At 52.3% G+C, this 23,098-nt stretch overlaps 1 pseudogene; it reads left to right on the top strand.

The window, feature by feature from the left end:
• The first annotated feature begins 1,171 nt into the window (after window positions 1–1,171).
• LOC133225746 (kinesin-like protein KIFC3) lies at window positions 1,172–14,673 on the top strand (annotated as a pseudogene).
• The last annotated feature ends 8,425 nt before the right edge of the window (window positions 14,674–23,098 follow it).

Here is a 23,098-nt window from a genome sequence, read left to right as displayed (position 1 = left end):
ATAGGATAGCCTGTGGCGTGTACCTCCTATATCTTTTCTCTCGGGCAGTAGGGCACCTTCTGTTAGTAGCTGAGACACGGGTTGGTACACGTGGGGAGCTGGATAGATTGGATAGATTGTCTCTTAATTCTTTGAACTCCTGCGTCAGGATTTTTTTCTACAGATGAAGTGATGGAAGGGGTGAGATTGTCTTCAAAATCTTGTAGTTGACTAGTCACTTAATCCACTGTTGGTGGTGCTGCCTCATTCCAGGTCTTTGATGCCAATGAGTAGGTATATGATGATGGAGCACTCCATGTAAATTTCCGCCACGTGAGTTGTGTACATTCAACTTCATCTGGAACTACAGGTGCATTCTTGGCATTCAGCCTACGATAAATCATTTCTAGAATGTCTGATTCCCACAGGGACTGTATGCTTCTATCGTGGTCCACTTGGCTGAGCTATATATAACATTCTCCTTGTAGGGAAACCTTTCCTTCACAGCTTCCAAGAGCCACCTCCAAAGGCTGAGGGCTTGTTTTTCTTTCACTATCACTTTGTCAATTCCCCCTTCCCCAGCATGTGATACCAGTTGCTTGGCTTCCCTACCTTCTAGTTTGTGACCATCAGCCCCATTGTCCCAGCATTGGAGGAATCAGGTGATTATGTGCTTACATAAGACAACTGAAATCTTTTTGCATATTGTGCAGCTCAGTAGAGGTCTGGGATCGAGAAGTTACCTGTTCTTCCTCTTCCTCTGATTCATGTATTAATAACTCTTGTTCATATGCTGTCCCCTGTAATAAGTGTACTGGGTCTTCATCTTTCTTCAGTGCACGAGTGGTTCTTTGTGGCTCTCATTTGATTTTCCCCTTGCTTACAGGGGCAACTGATATTGGCATGGATTGGTCCTTTGGTTTAGCTGCAGTGTCTGTCACTAGGGTTGGAGTGGCTGCAGTGTCTGTCAGCGGGGTTGGAGCAGCTGCGGTGTCTTTCACTGTGGTTGGAGTGACTGCATTGTCTGTTGCCAGGGTTAGTGTAGCTGCTGTGCTTGGGGGTTGAGTTGCTGCACTGTCTGTTGCTTTGCTCAAGTAAAAAACACAGCATTGCTCCAGCTACTAAGAAGGAGAAATATAACTATTACAGCTGAACCAAGAACAAAAATTAAGGAAATACTTGGGGGCGGTGGATGGAGGTGACGGCAGTGTCCATCTACCTGGTTTCTCTGATGCAAGCTGGCATTGGCAGCTTTTCTGAGGTGGGATTGCGGGAAGCAGAGAGACTTGGCAAGAGGCAGGGGTGGAATGTCCCCAGTGAGGGGACAGATCTGGTCCTGCAGAGGATAGGCAGGTGCTACACCCTGAGTTGTCATTACTAGTTGTCTCAACCCCCCAAAGGGCTAATTTTTCAAATTAACATAATTAATAATTTTAATAAAACTTATGCACCATCTGTGCTGCCCCAGTGCGGTGGCAACAGCGGGAAGGAGGTGGTGTGTTTGCTGAGCAAGGGGGAAGGCCACATCCCTCTGGGGGTCTTGGGTTGATCCAGGGATGCTTTTTGCCCTATCTCAGGCCATGGGCAGGACACGCTCATTGCTGGGAGTGGAGAAGACACCTCTGACCAGGTTCATCTGCTGCCTGTGCTGGTTCACCATAAAATCCTCAGCATGAGCTGGCTGGACACTCCAAAGCCCCATGGGCTCTGCCTGGCTCTGCAGGTGAGCAGCCTGGCATCTTGGGGGGAAGGTGTTTTTGGGGTGGTGAGAAGGACACCCCGCACCCTGTGGGGCCATCCCTCAGTGGGAGTTGCTGCCCCCCCCCCCGCCCCATCACCATAGCTGGTTTCTGCCCTGATCCTGATGCCATGCACCTGGAGCATAACTGCTGCCTGGGTGGGAAGGGAAGAGCATCTCCAGGAAGTCATAAGACATCAAAAAATGCTGGGGAGCAGCCCATAATAACATCTTCTGTGTCACTTCTGGGTCATGTAGGAGGAGAGCTCAAGGCAAGAAGGTTGAGAAGAAAATGCAACATCTTGACATGGTATTTGCCAGCAAGGTGGAGGAGGAGGAAGGCTAGTGTGGCAGGGGAATGTCAGGCCACTATGTACTGGTGTTGCTGCCACCACTTAATTCTGGGCTTCAGGCAAATCATTCAGGATGAGGCCACAGTCTCAGAGATAAAACATAAGTAAGGGAAGGCACTTGCTTTTGAGCGGGGCAGGGAGCACCTCCAGGAGCTTAGCTGATTGGCAGCTCAGCTTTCCAAAAGTATCCATGCCACAGTGCTTTTATAAATGGTGATTAAATAATAGAGATTTATTTTTCTTTCCCCGTGACCTCGTGATAGATCCAATAGATACAGAAATTTGGAACTTTCTGTATATTCCTTCCCCTCCTTCCCTATTTCTTCTCTGCTTTTTTTTGGAGCTGTGTTCCATCCCGCAGGGCATGGTGTTACCTGAGCCATGGCTCACTAGTGAGCAGATTTACATCCCCCCCTCCCTGCAAGACAGGGTCTGGTGTTTTGTAAGGCCATAGAGAGAAAAAATAGTTACTACTCGGTGTAACTGCATGAGCAAGCTGAGGGAAGGAGCTGTTTCTGGGGAGAACTAAAAGGAACATTATAAGTCCATTACAGTGGCTTCCCAACACCAAAATCCCTTGGAGGGAGGGTTTTCCCAGACCCCCCTGCCCTGTCATAGAATCATAGAATCTCAGACAGGTTTGGGTTGGAAAGGACCTTAAGATCATCTAGTTCCAATCCCCTGCCATGGGCAGGAACACCTTCCACTAGACCAGGTTGCTCCAATCCCTGTCCAACATGACACAGTGCCACAGTTTCTCTGGACAACCTGTGCCAGTGCCTCACCACCCTCACAGGGAAGAACTTCTTCCTTATATCTAACCTAAATGTCCTCTGTTCAAGTCTGAACCCATTCCCCCTTGTCCTATCTCTACAGTCCCTCATGAAGAGTCTCTCTCCAGCATCCTTGTAGGCCCCCTTCAGATACTGGAAGGCTGCTCTGAGGTCTCCATGCAGCTTCTCTTCTCTAGGCTGAACAGCCCAAATTTTCCCAGCCTGTCCTCTGGGATGTCCTTCCTTTTCTCTCCTCCCGGCCAGTCCAGTGAAATGCTGTCATGGTTTAAGTGCAGTGAGTAACCCAAGCAGCCCGCTCGCTCACTCCCCCCCTTTCCCCCCCCCCCCTGCTCCCGGAAGGATGGGGAGGAGAATTGAAAGAATGTAACTCCCACGGTTTGAGATAAGAACAGCCCAGTAACTAAGGTAAAACACAAACTCACTACTGCTACCACAAATAATAATAATAATAATGATATGGGAAATAACAAGGAAAGAGAATATAATACCACCCACCAATACCCAGCCCGACCGAGCAGATAACTCGCCCTTCCGGGTAACTCTCAGTTACATCCTGGGCATGACGTGCTGTGGTATGGAATACCTCTTTGGCTAGTTTGGGTCAGGTGTCCTGTCTCTGCTTCTTCCCGGCTTCCCCTCCTCCCTGGCAGAGCATGAGACTCAGAAAGTCCTTGGTCAGACTAAGCATTTGAGCACTAACTAAAAACACTGGTGTTATCAGCGCTGTTCCCAGGCTGAAAGTCAAAAACACATCACTGCACCAGCTACTGAGAAGGAGAAAAAAAGACTGTTACTCCTGAACCCAGGACAAATGCTGCTGACAGATCCATGATATGCATAGCTGCTGTATCTCACCTCCCCATCCTATTTCTTCTCATAGGCACATGCCCTGTGGGGGGCAGCAGGGGAGCAGCGGGAGGAAAACCAGCTCTGGGCCCTGGCACCCGGCACCAAGAAGCTACTGGCATCTCTCCACAGGCTGGAAGTGGCCACCCCAGGACAGGCAGCCTCCGTCATGGACCTGGAGAAAGCAGGCGAGGGGGAAGCTGGGATGCAGTAGTGGGCACTCTGGAGGAAGAATGGGATGGGTGCCTGGCACCTGCCAGCATGTACCAGGGGTCCTCTCCTATTTTGGGGTACACATAGACATATGGTTGAGCTCACTGGGGTGGGGGGATATTGGGTGTTGGTAGAAATCAAACACCAGCCTACTGCCACATGGCACCAGGCCACCAATGAATTAGTTGGGTGAATAGAAGCAGTGAGCACCAGCAAACCTGCTGCTTCTGCCTCCCTCTTAAGGAAAATGGAACGCTTGTGGAAATGCTGGCAGCATGCATAACCATGACGGGGCAGGGAATCCCTGTGGCAACTCCTCTCCCAAGGAGAGCTCTTTCAGGAGGAAGGTGTTAGAGCAAGGAGGAGAGCGTTATCCATATGGGATCACACCTGCCCAGCAGTTTAACTTGCATCCAGGGGTTGTGGCTTTGAACCTGGCTCTGCCTTCAGTCCCAGCCTGAGATTAGGGTGGATGATGTGTGCAGAGCCCTGGTGCTTCATGTAATCTTGTCTGTAATCTATCCCTGCATGCTCCCCAAGGGGTGAGAGATGACGTTCCTGTTAACTTTAGACATTTTGGGGTGGGGTTTGTGTGTGCTGGGTTCAAAGGGAACGTCACAGTCCCCTGCCTGAGCTGGGTTGAGCTTTCAGTGTGTAAAGAAAGAAAAGCTGGTGCCTGTTGTCATTCTTCCAGTGTATCCAGCCCAAGTCAGGGAGACAAAACCCAGCGATCACTTCTGCAGGCATTGCTGGATAAGTCCCATGGCGTGTAGTTAACAGCAGAGCCATGGCATGGGCCCAGCATTTCATTTTCTGTCTGCTGGCTTTTTAACTCCTTTGAACGGTAGAAAGTCTGATTCACAGACAAAAAATATCTTGCTTCAGGACATTTCCCGTAAAGCAGGCAGCATCTGCCTGCAGGCAGCAAAGCAATTCCCAGCATCACCTCCTGCCTTAAAAATCTCAAGGTTTCTGGTGGCAGCAGCTGAAATCCATGGCAAACAGGGAAGGGCACCGGGCAGCCGGGATCCTGGCCACCACTTTGCCCACCACTATGCCTCAACTCCACATTGGGAATGAGTCAGGCCAGCTCATTTCTTCTTGGGAACTATCAAATCATTTACGGATTCATTTGGTAGGCTCTGATGTACAGCCAGGTTGGCTTCTGTCAGCACCGGTGGCTCCATTAAATGCACAGAAAACCATGTCTAAAGTAGGAGGAGGAGGTTGGAAACCTGAACACACAAGGATTAGGTAACATGGCTGTCCAGGGTACCCATCTAATTTTAATTTGGCTTCCATTATGTTTGTGTGTAATGATGCAGTCTTTAATAACATGATCACATCCTGGTTTTCCACCAGCACTTTCTCATTCAGTAAAAAGGATGCCAGGATGAATCAGAGACATGGTGAAGGCAGTTGTTATCTGAGTGAGGTGGCAGCGCCTTGGCATGTGATGGAGCTGGGTCATGTCATAGTGGCCTGGGCAGGCACTCGATGTTATGGCCTGGGATGCTCTGCTGGCATCAACCCATCCCTTTGGATCCCACCCCCCCCTCCAGGGGCTCACCCAGCTGGACCCAGGCTGTTGGTCCTGCTGACCCTGGTCAGCAATGTGGCATTCAGGATGTACCTCCTGGCACATCACTGTTCTCCATGGGACTTTTGCAAGTCCTGCTTCCTGCAGTCCCACCTCCACCGCAGCCCCTGGGATTCTCCCCATAGCCAGCATCCCATTCCCCAGCAAGTCAGCCAAGTCCTGAGCAGCTCCACCTTTGCTCCCACTGCAGGAGGGAGGATCTGCAGTGGTAAATGTGCCAGTCTGGCAGCAGCCCAGCCCTTCCTGGTGATCCAGAAGGTTATGGCCTCCATGGCACATCTGCAGAAGAAGCTGTGGCTGCAGGAGAAACTCTCTGCCCGGGAGAATAACAAGCTCTCCCTCTCTCTCCAGCTGCAAGGCCAGGTATGGCGGGGACAGTGTGACACAAGGGGGTCTGTCGGGTTCCCCAGCTTCAGGATGTGGCTTGGCTGGAGCACTGTGGCTTGCAGTTAGTGAAGGACATGCTTGGAAGGAGTGTAGGACCTCCATCTCAGAGCATTGGGCGTAGGGGTGAGCTGGATGCTCCTGAGCACTGGTGCCATCCCACTAGCTTTGGCTGCATCTCCCTTGGGATGCTTGCAGCCCCCTGGTTGATGTTATGATGACACTGGGATAATGCTGGTGAGGGCATGTGGCTCCTTGGGCATGATGTGGCCGGGAGGGCTTTGGGCATCAGGGTCACAGCCCTGCAGACATCATCCGTCCTCCCAGCTCAGAACAGGCTCATTAGACCAACCCAGCAGATTAATTTTAGTGACTTTTGAGAGTCAGGAGGTGGAAAGTGAACACAAAGACATAGAGTTGTCTGCCAAAGGGGAGAGCGTTTTGTCTGCCATAACCAGAACCCTCTCCAAACCCATTCAGCACTACCGCAGCCACATCCTCAGCACAAGGACCTGGGTCATCCCAGGGATATAGAAATTCTGGCTGCTTGTAAATGTATTTGCATATGGCTGTTGTGGAAGCTGTTAGTCAGGTTTTGCTTGTTCCACAGGTGTCAAAAAGGCAGAGGTAATTGTCCTGCATTTGGTTGGCATACTCAGTATGATAGAAGCCATGATCCAGCCCCGCACCAGCCAGTTTGGCAGCAAGCAAAGCGCCAACCTAAACTTCAAAAGCTTGGGCATGGCTGGGCCACAGCTTGAGCCGGATCCAGCTGCCAAGGAATCCCTGTTGCCTCTGGAGAGTGGGATGCAGCTGGAGATGCCTGAGCAGGTAGGGGATGAAGGTGTATTTTGGAGTACTGCTGGCACAGGGAGTGGTGGGAAGGCTCTGGTGTGCATGTCTAAAAGATACCTTAATAATCTGCCTTCCTGAGTACAGAAATGGTTTTTTCCCACTCGAGTGTGAGTCTGCTGCGCCTGATGCCGCAGGGAGCAGCTGCCTTCCCCAGCTTGTCTCTTGTGAGCACACAGAGCTCTCTTGTGGGACCCTGAGCTGAATCTTGCTGAGTATTCAGGAGATACACCCATCCCTGCGAGGATGTGCCCTAATAACCGATCGTCATTAACTGCAGCACCGTGTCAGCACATCTGCACTGCTGCACGTTTTTTGAACACTTCCAGGGATGGTGATTCCACCACTGCCCTGGGCAGCCTGTTTCAATGCCTGACCACCCTTTTGGGGAAAAAATTGTTCCTAATTTATTACCTATGTATTATCCTATTAATCAGCAGTTCCTAAATGATCGCCCATGGAGGTCCAGTTGCTGGTTATTGGGATGGGACAACAGCTTGCCATGTCCAGGTGAGCAGTTTTCCTGGGGAGCATCCTCCTTTCAGACTCAGACATGGGGACTTATGGAATGGCTCCTGCTCCATCTTTCTCCAAAGATAACTTTCTTAGAAAGAAAAATGGAAAAGGCAAAATGAAGCTGCACTGCAAGGGCAGGATGGGCACTCCAGGCTCTTTAAGCGTAATTATGGGTAGGTTTGTTTTCTTCCTTCTCCAAAGATGATGCTTTTGCTTATTTTTTCTTTAATAATGGTTTCTGTTCATGCTCAACATGGACAAATTACACACATAGTCAAACAAGGTCGAAGCAAGCCTTTCATTAATGCTCATTTTAATCAGCTCATGTCAATCAGATGCTTAGAGCAAGGTGGAAAATTAAGGCATAACAAAGATGCAAGCCAGAATGGATGGTGGTGTCCAGCATATCACCATGGGGGTCTCCTCTGAAAGCTGCTGAGATGCCTCCTGGTTAACTCTGCCTGTGTTGACAGGTTGAAGCTCTGAAAGCAAAGCTCCTGGAGCAGACACAGGAGACTGGGCGGCTGCACTTGGAGCTGGTGAGCTGCCATCACACTGGGGCTGAGCCACTCCTGCCCTACGAGATGTGGGAGCTGTGGGGAGGACGGGAACCTAGAAGGGTTAAAACCTCCCCAGGGTCGCAGTTTGGACCCTGCGAGCTGCAAAAGAGACATTGAGCGTGGAAGTTTGTGGGGTTTTCTATCCAATGCAATGTCACAACCAGTGGCACTGTGGCAGGAAAAGCCACCCCCCCCCATCACTGTCACCCTGCAGTGGGAAGTGACATACCTTCTAGGGGCTGGGAGTCCCCTGGTGACAGCAGAGTAGGGGCTCCCTGGACATGGTGCGGGGGTCTCTGACATAGGAGGCTGGGGATCCCCTGATGGAGCAGGCTGGGGGCTCCCTGGGGGTAGGAAAGTGGAGATTCATCCATACAGCAGGTTGGGGGGGTCCCCAATGTGGCAGGTGAGGGCTCCTCTGGGGTGCAGCAAGCTGGGGGCTCCACCATAGGCATGGGGGTCCCACATAGGCTGGGGGCTCCATGGGGGCAGCAAGATGGGGGCTCCCCTGATGCTGAAGGCTGGGGGTCCCCAGGGTGCATTGAGCTCCCATCCCATCCGTCCTGTCGCAGGGAGGCACGGACATGGAGAAGCACCAGGACGTGCTGGTGGCTGAGAATGAATGCCTGTGGCAGAAGATGAAGGCATGTGAGAGAGAGCTGTGGTGGCAGCAGCAGGCACCATGCCGGGACTGCACCTACCTCCAAGTGAGTGGCTGGTGATGGTGGCATTGGCATCAGGGTGATGGGAACCCATGGGTGACACGGCCTCATCTGTGCTGTTTTGGGGCCAGGAGAATGCTGGGCTGCAGGAGCATCTGTCCCAGCTGCAACAGGGGGCGGAGGAGACACAGGCCAAGCTGGGGGAGCTGGACCTGGAGGTGCAGCAGAAGACAAACTGCTTGGCCGAGGTGGAACTGCAGATCAAGTATTCCCTGGCTGAGATTGCTGAGGTTCAGCCAGCAGCTGTGGGACAGCCAAGAGACCATCGCCAGCCTCAAGTCCCAGCCCCAGCGGCACAGAAGGTGGGATCCTGAGAAATGGTCTCTTCAGATGAAGTTTTCTTCTAAAAGCTCAGGGTAGACAGCAGTGAAGCAGTGGTTTATTAATGTCATTGCAAAAACGGGTATCCTGGCAAGTAGGCATGCACAGCAAAGTCAGAACAATGATTTACATTTCCTATCCCATCTACAAGTTCCCTCCCTTGTTTCCCCATTGGTTGGGTATTCCAAGGTTTACAGACTATCCGATGCGTATAATCTGCATGCCAACTGTCCCACCTCTGGTTACATCTCCCCTTACTCGATTTTGTATGCCCCTTCCTCTCATTTATTTATCTCTTTTTATGGTTCGATTTCATAACTCTCTGGCAGACATGTGGTACCCCGACTTATGTTTAACCAACCTGCACCTGTTTAGTCATAGGTTGTACAAAGATAGTATTCTTTTTAACCACAGAGTGTATCTTTCATCCAGAGATGATATTGTCTTTAACCACAGAGTGTGTCTTTCTAAGTTATGGTATCTCAAACCCTTTGTTTTGTTCCTTGAGTAACAGCCCCAGCCCCAGTATTGAAAATCTTAATATTCCAGAAGCCCAGCCCAACTGCAGAGGACCAGAACACTTTCTACCCGCAGTGAGCACTAAGGGGCTCTCCATAGAATCACAGAATCTTGGGGACTTCCCAGGACTTGGTGCAAGTCAAGGGACCCTAAACTAAACTAGTTGAATCCCCTGCCACAAGCAGGAACACCCTTGCTCCACTGAACCAGGCTGCTGACGGAGCCCCCATCCCAACCTGACCTTGAACACTGCCAGGGATGGGGAAGCCACAGCTTCTAGGGCAACCTGTGCCGTGCCTCACCACCCTCTGAAGGAAAGATCTTCTTCTGCTTAAGAGTTCATCTCAGTTTCCCCTATTGTCAGACTTAAAAGCCATTCCCCCTTGTCCTGTCCCTACAGCCCTTGCAAAGGCCGTCTCCAGCTTTTCTTGTCAGCCCTTGTCAGGCACCTGAAGATACACTCTGGCAGCCTCCCAGAGCCTCTCTTTATTCCAGGATGGACAGAGCCCAGTCTCAGCCTTTCTCCAAGCAGAGCTGCTTCAGCCCTCAGAGCGTCTGATCCATATCCCTCTGATCCATGTTCCTGGCTAGGCAAGGCTGGACTGGCACTCTGGTGCCTAGTGAGTGTCCTGAAAGTGTCACCCATCCCTGTGCACGTCAGCACAGCATGATGATTTCACCAAATAAGCCACCAGCTCACATGCTTGGGTTCTTCATTCCCATATACCCAATCTTATTTCAAGGTACTTTTCCCACACAGTACACCCATCAAGATGGTGGAGGTGGAATCAGCAAGAGCCAAATAAGCCCTGTGCAAGAGCCAAGTCCCTTAAACCAGTACCTGCAGGAGCAGGTGGAGTGTCAGAGGCAGGTGCTGAAGGAAACTGGAGCAACAGCTGCAGAGCTCCCCAGCAGACAAAGCTGAGCTCAGAAACCACCAGCCTGGCTCCATGTACTGCGGTGTGGTGCAGTGGGTGGTCATCCTTCATGACAACCCCCTTGCTCCTCTCCCACCCAGGATTCACGATGTACGAAGCTGACTGGAGCAGAGGCACGTGGGCAGAGGCTGGAGGATACGCAGGTGATGGAGGAGGAGGAGAACCATGCCATTGAGGGAGGCGTCCATGCCCAAGCGGAGATGAAGGCAGTAAGGAAGACCTCGCAGGTGAGCCATTGCTGGGGTGTTGTGCCACATGCCACCCCTCCTCATGCCTGCAGGCATCTGGACCAACTTTCTGACGATGCAGCCAGCACTGCGCACCCTTCACCCACAACTACAACAGCCTGAAAGCAGCAGTTCTAGAGACTTCCCCCTGCTCCTCCAGGAAACCCTGCGGAGCGCAGGGCCATGGTGAGACCTTCCCCATCCCCCAGGGCTACCACCCCATGCCAGTGGAGATGCTGGGGGAAGGGGGGGGTGTGGGCTCCAGCCACTGGTCTCCATCCCCCCAGATCAGCCAGGCCCTGGAGATGCACCGGCCCCAACTAGGAGCTGCTGTGCAAGTACCGCCACGGCTGCGAGATCCCACAGAAGTGCCACGATGGCGATCTGTGCAGCTGGAAGGCTGTGTGCAGCTCACAGGAGAGCATGTCCCTGAGGGGGGGACAGGGGAGCACCACTCCATTGCACCCCAGCACCATGGCTTGGGTGCTCTGCAACCCTCTAAGATGCTTGGGTTGGTGACGAGCTGCATTGGTTAGCATCATTCAGCCTGCTCAGTGTTTGATGGTGACAGAGGGTGGCAGCAGAATGTGCCAGGGCTGACACCATCGTGCAACCCCATTCTCCAAGGAAACATCCGTGTTTTCGGGCGAGTCTGCCCCATCATGAAGAAGGATGGCGAGGGTGTGGAAGCAGCCAACATAGTGACCTTCAATGCTGATGATGACACCGTCCCGCACCTCCTGCACAAGGGGAAGCTGGTGTCCTTTGAGCTGGATAAGGTCTTCCGCCTGCAAGCATCCCAGGAGGAGGTGGGTGCTGCCATCCACGCTTCTGGTGTGATGGGGAGACACAGCCATCTTCTGACATCCTCCAGTTCCCCCCCAGGTCTTTCAGGAGGTTCAAGCCCTGGTCACCTGCATTGATGGATACAACATCTGTGTCATGGTTTAAACCCAGCCAGACAGCTTGTGCACTCACTCCCAGTGAGTGGTGCCGGGCTGGAAGCAGTCGAGGCCCACGTCGTCCCCCCCCAGGGGCGTCCCCCTTCCCCACTCCCGAAGGGATGGGGAGGAGAAGCAAAAGAATGCAACTCCCACGGGCTGAGATAAGAACAGTCTAGCAACCAATGTACAACACAAATCACCACCGCTACCACCACTAACAACAATGATAAGAGATAATAGCAAGGGAAAAGAGTACAATACCACCCGCCGAACAACGAGTCCAACCCAGCAGACCCCCTGTCCTTCCGGGGTGACTCCCAGTTCCCCCCTGGGCATGACGTGCTGTGGTATGGAATACCTCTTTGGTCAGTTTGGGTCAGGTGTCCTGTCTCTGCTTCCTCCCGGCTTCCCCTCCTCCCTGGCAGAGCATGAGGCTCACAAAGTCCTTGGCCAAACCAAAACATCATTTTTATCAACTTTGTTCCCAGCCCGAAAGCCAAAACACAGCACTGCACCAGCTACCAAGAAAGAGAAAAAATGACTGCTACTGCTAAACCCAGGACAATCTGTATCTTCACCTGTGGGCAGACAGGGGCAGGAAAAACCTACACGATGGAGGTGAATTTGCCTGGCTTTGCTTCCCTCTGCTTCCTCAGCTTCCCATCTGTCCCAGGCACTGATGCGGTGGTCAGGGCATCCCCCTCTCCTCCCTGCCCCTTCACCCCCCCCCAGATGTTAAACTGAAAATAATGAACTGAGGGCCATGAGAAATTGTTTCTTCCCAGCCCAGCTGCAGGCAGGAGGTGCCTGGAGGAGGCTGAATGCAGCCATATGGATAATGGGGATGGCAATGAGTACTAGGTCTGGGTTGGGTGGTAGTTCTGGGCACATGGGGAGTCAGAGAGCCATGGGTCCTGACTGGGATGTGCAGCATCCTGGAAGGATCCAGCTGATCTGGCAGCCTGGGCAAACAGCTCTGTGCAATGAGGGGTTGTGTGCTGGAGGGAGCCAGCATGGCTGACCCCCGGGATGGTAATGGCTATAATGGATACCCCTTGGCCAAAGAGGCCTCTGCTGGGGAAGGAGCTAAAGGAGAAGCTGGAGATGGGAAGCTGTGTCCTGATGGCATCAGGCAGCTCTATGTGCTGGGGCTGACCAAGTTCAGGGTGCAAAGTGTGGAGGACATCAACAAAGTGAAAAGGGCGTGGGAGAGACACGGGCACAATCACAGTCACAGACTGGTTGGGTTGGAAGGAACCCTAGAGCTTGATCCAGCTCCAATCCCCTGCCACAGGTCAGACACCTTCCACCTCTGAGCAGGTTGCTCCAAGCCACGTGCCAAACCTGGCCTTGAACACTCCCAGGGATGGGGCAACCATTGGGGGGTTCTGGTCAAAGCCTCCAGGATTTGGGAGTATTTCTGAAACGCTGGAGAGCCAACAAAGATTAAAATGATCCTGGGTGTGATGTAATGGTCAGCTGTCCTTGGGGTGACCTCCAAGGGGTTAAAAATAAAAGTGTGGGGGGCAGGTGACCTTGAGGATTCCACACCCAAGTCACTGTCACCACCAAGCCCTGCCTGTCACCCTCTGCCTTTTCCTCATGACAGGGATCTAACTGACAGCCGGGGTGACAATCCCAATAGACCAGGCACCTTGTGAGGCTGTGCCGGGTTAGGGGATTTGTGGTGAGTTTGGGGCCAACTGACCTTCACCACCCCCCATCATCCCCATTCTCCTGGATTCCCCAGGTCTTTTTGTCAGTTTGGCCATGTACGCTGTGCAACAGAATGCACTAACTTGAACAAGCACAGCTCCCACTCCCATGCCCTCCTCACTGTCACTGTCTGCAGGCTGTGATTGCCCCCTGCCACCTGCCACCATTTTCCTGGCTGTCCCTCAAGCCAGGGCAGTTGGTGATAGGGGATCCGACCAGATCACATGGAGCTAGCCTTGGTGTGGATGGACAGGGTTATCTTGGGAGCGGAAAGTTAATAATAACATCTGGCTGGGGCATGGACTGGTGTGTTGGCTGGAGCAGGAGGGCAGCCCTGAGGGTGCAGGCAGCTGGCGGGGTGACTTGCTGCCCACAGGTTTCCCCCACCAAGAAGAACACTAGTGAGACGCTGTGCTCCCTCAAGTTTGCTGAGAGGGTTCACTCCTTGGAGCTGGGTCCAGTTACCCACAAGGCAGAGCTGGGCTCCTGGCCCAGCCAGGAGCAGCTGTCAGGTAACCAAAACATCCATCTTCCCCTCCACTCCTGGGCGCCATCCTCTGTTTGCCCCATGCATTAGCACGAAGCTGTTTGCTGTTAGATGTCCCGACAGAGCCACCTCCATTAGGGACCATCACCTGGTGGGGCACAGGCTGTCCCCAAGCAGTGGCATTAGATTCTGATACTGCCACTTAACTCTCTCCAAGTTGTTTAACACCAGCCCCATGGTACCCCCAGAGCACATTTGGACACCACATTGCCCATGAGCCCATCCCTGTTTCTTCACTCTGGGACTGGCACAGGTTGACCCTGGGGCCGTACCCCATCATCTCCTCCCAGGGTGACTCTCCAGGGACTACAGCACCCCCCCAGATGGGGCCATGTAAGCAGCCCGGCAGCTTGTCCCCATCTGCCCCACCTCCCCATCTGCAGGAAGCTCCAGCCCTCAGGTGAGTGGTGGGACACCCCAGCCTTGCTCTGCACCCTGGGTGCCCCACCAGGGTCCATCATCATCATCAGAGGCTCCTGCCCCCAGCCTCATCCCAGCCAGGCACTGGCAGGCAAAGCCAGTCAGAGGGGGGGGGGCAGCTAGATGATTAACTAGTGGCTAGTTAGCACTTCCCCAAGAGTGTCCTAGTGTGAAGCCACAGCCTGGGGTGCCCCTGGGCAGAACCTTTTTCCCTTCAGTTTGGCCTGAATCCGGGGCAGCAGGACCGTCTGTTAGCAAGTGGCATGCCTGAACGCTGAGAGCCAGTTCTGGAGGGCTTGCTTGGCCCCACACAGGGCACGGCAGGGGTCTGGGGCCTTGCCACTTGCAGGGATGTCATCAGATGTTGGGATCCAGCATGAGCAGCACCCACTGGAATGCTGCCGATGGGGCCAGGGCAGTGATGGCCATGCCCACTCTGACCCCATGTGTTCTTTCCACAGGGGAAAACCAAGATGGTGCCTAATAGGAATAGACTTCACAACTTTGTTAAAGTTGTGAGTTGGTACGCTACTTCAGCTGAAGACGCACGGGGGATTGGTATTCAAAAGGCATGCGTGCCTCAGTGCCGTTTTCCTTTTACATTTATCCTGTAAAGTCATACATAGGTATTAGGTCGCACAATACGCCTATACATATTCATGTTCTTGCGCTTGGTATTTATAATGAGCTAAAAGGCGCTCCACGCATATGCGCAGTGCCTCCCTGCTGGTCTTGGGCAGGGGTCTTGAGATGAAGTAAGTACGTATTCCTCTCAGTAGGGTGTTGCAAGTGAAGTAAACGAGTCCTCAGGCTGAACTTTTTACCTCTGGTCCTGCACACCATGCTTTTTAGGAGCTGGATGGGTCTGGTCCATGTCTAGCTGGTTTAATGAGCTATTCCTTCGCTAGGAAGCCTTATCTTAGTGCTGTCTGATAAGGCAACTGCTGGGCTTGTCAAGCCAGCCATGAGTAAAGCCAGTCTCCTTGTACAACACCAGTCTCCTCACTAGGAGGTTTTGTTCTAGGTATTTGTCTGATAAGACATCTGCTGATTGGTTAAACCAGCTATGACTTAAGCAGTACCCCCCTGTACATTTTTGACAACCCCCCTGTACATTTTGACAACCCCCCTGTACATTTTGACAACCCCCTTGTACACAATAGGCCACATCAGTTTCAGTGCCCCTGTGACGATTGCCAGCCCTGGCCCCAAACCTGCTGCAGGACTGGGCCCCTCATGTCACTACTGAGACCCGGCTGCTCAGAGACATCCAAGGCTTTGGTGCTGCTGCCCTTGCCCAACCAACTCGATGTGAGGGTGACAGCACCTCTACAGCATGAGCAGCACAGTGCCAGCATCTCCAGCAGCCAGACCCCCATCACAGGGTGGGACAGCGGTGCTGAGCAGGATCTCCCCTTAACCCTGGTTCTGACTTTTAGTCTCACTGGATGGATGTTTTTAGTCCAAGTGGGAGCTCCTGGGTGCTCCCTCCATCTCTCCAGCTTTTTCTAAGCTCTCTACCTGGCTGGAGAGGATGCTAGAGCCAGGGGAGCTTGTGGAAATGGCTCTGAGGGCCCAGCCTGGGCCTGCCATTTGGGGAACTGCCTCATGTCTTGCAGAGCAGTGCTTCCTATATTTTAAGCTGAGAAAACAAATCCCAGAAGCTTACACTTCCCTGAAGATTTCCAAGGCCTGTTGTTGCATGGCGGCACCCTGATGCCTGGATGAGCCAAGCTGCCATTGCCCGTGGTGCTGGTGCTGCCCTGGCACAGTGGTTGGCCACGACCCACAGGTGACTCAGTCTCAGATGAAGCTATTGTAAAGTTCTTTACCAGTTGTCTTGTCAAGAGATATCACAGCGTAGTCAAGATGAAAGTGTTTGAAACATTTATAACCTGTTTACATGGTCTTGGAACGGAAAACAAACAAAAAACTCCTCCACCCCTCCAGCCCAAATTCCATTTTGTGTATGTGTCAGGATGGAGGTTGGCAGGGGCATGGGAGGAGGTGGCACCGCCTGTGACCCTATGGCACACAGAACCTCCATATGTCCTATTGCTTCAGTCCTTGGACTGTGCGCACTGATGGCTCCTTCCCACCAGCTCCCCTCCTCTTGCTCTTCTACAGCATATTTGGTGCAATAATTAGGGGTTTGGGTACCTAGAATGTGGGACTCAATTTCATGGCCAAGTCTACCTGGGGCTAGGGAGAAAGCTGAGTTCTAATAAAGGAAAGAGCGGTTTGGTGCAAAAAGGCCACCCATGGTCAAGGAGGCTTTCCAACTAGATGTGTTGGGGGATGGGGGCATCATTCCATCCAAACCACCCAGTCAGTTGCCAGCACCTATAATAAATGCTCGGAGCAATGGAGAGACATTTCAACTGCTCCAGCCAATGAGCCAGCTTCACTTGGAGCTCAGCTAAGATGCCTCTATACAAACGCCTATAGCATGGGGAACAAACAAGAGGAATTAGAGATGTGTGCACGTCTAAGGGGATATGATATAATAGGTATCACAGAAACATAGTGGGATGGCTCCTATGACTGGAGTGTTGGAATGGAAGGTTACAGGCTCTTTAGAAAAGACAGGCCCAGCAGACGGGGTGGGGGAGTTGCTATTTATGTTAGGGATAGGCTGGAGAGTATGGAACTCTGTCTGGGGACAGGTGAGCAGTCAACAGAGAACTTGTGGGTCAGGGTCAAAGGTAGAACAGCGATGGGGGACATTACTGTGGGGATCTGTTATAGACCACATGATCAGGAGGACTCTGTGGATGAAGCACTCTAGACAGATAGGAACAGTCTCACTCTTGCAGGCCCCTGTCCTCATGGGGGACTTCAACCACCCTGATATCATTCAGTCAGTTCCGTCGGCTTTCCTTCCAGCTAGAGCCGCAGCCAGCACGCTACAGCGACCGCGAGCTTCTACTGAGATTTGGAAAATCAGAGGGGATAGCGGAGAGGGATCGCGATTCCCGACATTTCCTGATTCCCGAAGTCCCAGCAGCCCTTGCGAGAGAGCGGCTGACGTGGCAGGGGGCATTCCCACGGAGAACGGCAACCACTCCCCTGCCCCTTGACTTGAAAGAGCCTTTGAGAGGGCAGCGACGTCGCTGCCCACCAGGTGCAGGGAAAACAGGTAGGTCGTTTTGCTGACCAATATGGTCGTCTCCAGAAAGAGAGCTAACAGTAAGAGGACTGTAGCAACTCAGACAGAGACCCCGGCCCTAACCGTGGCTGTTCAGGTCTCTGGATTCAGGGAGTGCCAGAGCCTGCTACTGCCGGCGGAGGGAGGACAGCATTCCACCTGTGTGAGGTGTGAGCAGGTAGAAGATCTGCTTAGCTTGGTGGCTAAACTTAAGGAGGAGGTTGAGATGCTGAGGATCATCAGGGAGTGTGAAAGGGAGATCGACTGGTGGAGTAACTCCCTGGCTGGCCAGTTGGAACAGCTCCAGGGAGATACCCCCCAAAAGGGGATGGACTCCCTGCCCTCTCAGACAGAGGGGCATGGCCCAAGACAGCCCCTGCCCTGTAGCTGTTGCCTAGAGGTACGGGACCAAAAAGATGATGAGGGTTGGAAGCAAGTTCCAGTTCAGCGTCGTGGGCAGCCCTCCTCCCTTCCTGCCCTGCTTCCCCAGGTGTCCCTCCGTAATAGGTTTGAGGCCCTGGATCTTGAAGGAGAGGTAGGTGAGGATGTGGTGCAAGGCCCGCCTACAAGGCCACATAGGAAAAGGCGGTCGACTTCACACCTCAAGACTGCCTCTGATAAGAAAGAAAGAAGGGTCATTGTAGTAGGTGATTCCATTCTGAAAGGAACAGAGGGCCCGATATGCAGAGTTGACCCTCATCATAGGGAAGTGTGTAGGGGAAGTGTGTAGTCTGCCTGGAGCCCGGATCAGGGATATGACAGGGCGCTCCCCAACCTGCTGCACCCGACAGACTACTACCCGCTGCTGGTCTTCCAGACGGGTGAGGGGGAAGCTGCTTCCCGCAGTCTGAGGGAGATAAAGAAAGACTACAGGGCCTTGGGGCGGATGGTGAAAGACTCTGGGGCTCAAGTGATCTTCTCTTCACTCCTTCCATCTTCTATTGATGATGTGGGACTGAATGGGAAAATTCAGTCCATAAACAATTGGCTTTGAGGCTGGTGCTGCAGGCAGGGCTTTGGATTCTTTGATAACGGCTGGTTTTATAGGGCACCAGTCTGGACATTGGCATGTGGGAAAGGTTTATTGCACAGAGGCAAAAGGATGCTGGGGCACGAATTAGCAGGGCTCATTTGGAGAGCTTTAAACTAGCTTCGAAGGGGGATGGGGTTGTAGCTGGGCTTGCCTCAGTGGGACAGCGCTCCGGAATTGATGAAGACTGGGAGGCCTCCTGTAATCCTAGGGTGAAATCGGTGTGCTCAGCTTGCTCCCTGAAATGTCTGTACACCAATGCGCGCAGCATGGGAAATAAGCAGGAGGAGCTAGAAACCTGTGTTAAGTCAGGAGATTATGACCTGGTGGCAATTACAGAGACGTGGTGGGACAGCTCACATGACTGGAATATACTCATGGAGGGCTATGTCCTTTTCAGGAAAGACAGGCCAGCCAGGCGGGGTGGTGGGGTTGCTCTTTATGTGCGAGAGCAGCTACAATGCTTTGAGTTCTGTCTGGGGACAGATGATGAGCGAGTTGAGAGTCTGTGGGTGAGAATTAAGGGGCAGGCTGGCAGGGGTGATACTGTTGTGGGGGTCTGTTACAGGCCACCGGATCAGGGTGAGGAAGTTGACGAGGCCTTCTACAGGCAGCTGAGAGCGGCCTCACAGTCACAGGCCGTGGTCGTCGTGGGGGATTTTAACTTCCCTGATGTTTGCTGGAAGGACTACTCGGCAACCCAGCCGCAGTCCAGGAGGTTCCTCCAGTGTATGGATGATAACTTCCTCATGCAAATGGTGGATGAGCCAACCAGGAGAGGTGCACTGCTGGATCTCATCCTCACTAACAAGGAGGGTCTGGTTGAAGGAGTGAAGGTTGAGGGCTGCCTTGGTTGCAGCGACCACGAGATGGTGGAATTCAGGATCTTGTGTGGTAGGGTCAGTAGAATAGCAAGTAGAATTGCAACCCTGGACTTTAGCAGGGCAAACTTTGGCCTCTTCAAGCAATTGCTAGGGGAAATCCCATGGGCTAGGCTGCTTGAAGGTAAAGGGGCCCAAGATAGTTGGTTGGCGTTCAAGGACTGCTTTTTCCGAGCTCAAGATCAGAGCATCCCGACACGTAGGAAGTCAAGGAAGAGGGTCAGGAGACCTGCGTGGCTAAATAGGGAATTGCTGGGTATGCTCAAGTGGAAGAGGAGAGTTTACAGGTCATGGAAGGAAGGGCTGGCCACTTGGGAAGAATATAAGGCTGCTGCTAGAGGATGTAGGAAAGCTGCTAGGATGACTAAGGCCTCCTTGGAATTAAAGCTGGCAAGAGGGGTCAAGGACAGCAGAAAGAGCTTTTTCAAATACATGGCAGATAAAACTAACACCAGAGGCAATGTAGGCCCGCTGATGAACGGGACAGGTGCCCTGGTGACAGAAGATACAGAGATGGCAGAGTTACTGAATGCCTTCTTTGTCTCTGTCTACTCTGCCGGAGGCAGTCCTGAAGAGCCCTGTACCGCTGAGACCTCGGATGAAGATAGGTCAATGGAGCGGTCTGCCTTAGTCGATGAGGAATGGGTTAAAGACCAGTTGAGCAATCTGGACATCCATAAATCCATGGGTCCAGATGGGATGCACCCGCGGGTGCTGAGGGAACTGGTGGAGGTCATTGCTAGACCGCTCTCCATCATCTTTACCAAGTCTTGGGAAACTGGAGAGGTGCCTGAGGACTGGAGGAAAGCAAATGTCACTCCTGTCTTCAAAAAGGGCAAGAAGGAGGACCCAGGTAACTATAGACCGGTCAGCCTCACCTCCATTCCTGGGAAAGTGATGGAACACCTTATCCTTGGTGCCATCTTAAGGCATATCAGGGATAAGAGGTTTATGAGGGGCAGTCAACATGGCTTCACCAAGGGGAAGTCATGCTTGACCAATCTCGTAGCCTTTTATGAGGAAATAACACGGTGGATGGATGATGGCAGAGCGGTGGATGTGGTCTACCTTGACTTCAGCAAAGATTTTGACACAGTCTCCCACAGCATCCTCGCAGCTAAATTGAGGAAGTGTGGTCTGGATGATCGGGTAGTGAGGTGGACTGTGAACTGGCTGAAGGAGAGAAGCCAGAGAGTTGTAGTCTGTGGGGCGGAGTCTAGTTGGAGGCCTGTATCTAGTGGAGTGCCTCAAGGGTCGGTACTGGGACCAATATTATTTAATATATTCATCAATGATTTAGATGAGGGAATTGAGTGTACTATCAGCAAGTTTGCTGATGACACTAAGCTGGGAGGAGTGGCTGACACGCCAGAAGGCTGTGCTGCCATTCAGCGAGACCTGGACAGGCTGGAGAGTTGGGCGGGGAATAACTTGATGAAATATAACAAGGGATAGTGTAGAGTCCTGCATCTGGGCAGGAACAACCCCAGGTTCCAGTATAGGCTGGGGAACGACCTGTTAGAGAGCAGTGTAGGGGAGAGGGACCTGGGGGTCCTGGTGGACGACAGGGTGACCATGAGCCGACACTGTGCCCTTGTGGCCAAGAAGGCTAATGGCATCCTGGGGTGTATTAGAAGGGGGGTGATTGAGGGGTGACCTTTGTCATTGAATATATAAAGGGGGAGTGTCCAGAGGATGGAGCCAGGCTCTTCTCAGTGGCAAACAATGATAGGACAGGGGGCAATGGCTAAAAAACTGGAACACAGAAACTCTCACTTAAACTTGAAGAAACTTCTTCTCAGTGAGGGTGACAAGAAACACTGGAACAGGCTGCCCAGGGAGGTTGTGGAGTCTCCTTCTCTGGAGACATTCAAAACCCGCCTGGACACGATTACTGTGTAACATCTTTCTGTAGGGTGTTCCTGCTCCAGCAGGGGGATTGGACTCAGTGATTGTTTAGAGTGCCTTCATTCTCTAGCATACTGTGATACTGTGATATGTTGAAGGGACTGTACAGCCCGGCAGAAGCAATCCAGTAGGTTCCTTGATTGTGTGGAAGGCAATTTCCCTCTGCAAGTAATAGAGGAGCCGATAAAGAGAGTTGCCATGCTAGATTTCATGCTAACAGGGAATGGCTGAATGGATGGTGGGAAATGTGATGCTCCAGGGCAGCCTTGGTTGCAGTGATCATGAGATGGCTGAATTCGAGATCCTCAGGACAGTGAGAAGAGCATGCAGCAAGCTCACTGCCGTGGACTTCAAGAGAGCAGACTTTGGCCTCTTCAGGAACCTGCTTAGTAAGGTTCCATGGGTGTTGTGGTTTAACCCAACCAAACAGCTTGTTAACTCACTCCCCCCCCTTCTTGCCCTCCCCCTACTCTCGGAGGGACAGAGAGGAGAATCAAAAAGAATGCAACTCCCCGGGTTGATGAGGAACAGTTTAGTAACTAAGGTAAAATACAAATCACTACTGCTGCCACCAATAATAGTAATGATAGAAGGAAATAACAGAGGGAAAGAGATACAACACCCCATAGCAGGCAACTTCAAAACTGCTCCCCCCAGCCCGACCAACCCCCGACCGATCCTCCTCCCAACACTGCCGTCCACCTATCCCTTCCGGGTAGCTCCCAGGCCTCATCCTGGGCATGACGTGCTGTGGTTGTGGAATACCTTTTTGGTCAGTTTTGTGTCAGGTGTCCCTGTCTCTGCTTCCTCCCAGCTTCCCTCCTTCCTGGCAGAGCATGAGGCCCACAAAGTCCTCAGCCAACCAAAACATACCATTTTTATGGCTCTGTTGCCGCTGAAAGTCAAAACACAGCACTGCACCAGCTACCAAGAAAGAGAAAAATAACTGCTACTGCTAAAACCAGGACAATGGGATATAGCCCTAGAGGGCAGGGGGGCCCAAGACTGTTGGTTGATATTCAAGGATCACCTACTACAAGCTCAGGAGTGTTGCATCCCAACCAGAAGGAAGTGCAGCAGGAGGGCCAGGAGACCTCCTTGGATGGATAAGGAGCTGCTGAGGAAAACTCAAATGAAAAAAGAGGCTTATAAAAGGTGGAAGCAAGGACAGGTGGCCTGGGAAGAATACAGGGATGTTGTCTGGGAAGCTAGGGACCAGGTTAGGAAAGCTAAGGCCCAGTTAGAATTAAACTTGGCTAGGGATATTAAGGATAACAGGAAGGGATTCTACAGGTACATAGCAAATAAAAAACAGACTAGGGAGAGCATAGGCCCCATCAGGAAGCTCTCAGGAGAACTAGCTACACAGGATTTGGAGAAGGCTGAGGTTCTTAATGACTTTTTTGCTTCAGTCTTCACTGGCAAAGGCTCTGACCACATCACCCAAGTCTTGGAAGGCAGTCACAGGAACTGTGAGAATGAAGACCTTGGGCTCACTGTAGGAGAGTATCTGGTTTGAGACGATCTTAAGAACCTGAACGTACAGAAGTCCGGGACCAGTCTTGTTCAACATCTTTCTCGGTGACATGGACAGTGGGATTAGCGTGCCCTCAGCCAACCATATCCTGGGCTGCATCAAAAGGAGCATGACCAGCAGGTTGAAGGAGGTGACCCTGCCCATTTACTCTGCTCTTGTGAGACCTCACCTGGAGTACTGTGTACAGTTCTGGTGTCCTTAACATAAAAATAACATGGAACTGTTGGAACAAGTCCAGAGGGGGGCCATGAGAATGAATAAGGGACTTGGAGCACCTCCGTATGAAGCAGGCTGAGAAAGTTGGGGCTGTTGGGGCCTGGGAGAAGAGAAAGCTGTGTGGAGACCCCAGCTAAGCAGCCTTCCAGTATGTGAAGAGGGCTTATAGAGATACTGGGGATGGACTCT

The sequence above is a fragment of the Neopsephotus bourkii genome, unplaced genomic scaffold, assembly GCF_033783945.1.
Source record: "Neopsephotus bourkii isolate Nb327-2 ecotype Australia unplaced genomic scaffold, CSIRO-AGI_Nbou_v1 NB_1766, whole genome shotgun sequence".
In the NCBI taxonomy this organism is placed as follows: domain Eukaryota; kingdom Metazoa; phylum Chordata; class Aves; order Psittaciformes; family Psittacidae; genus Neopsephotus; species Neopsephotus bourkii.
This window is presented reverse-complemented; position numbering and strand designations above follow the sequence as displayed.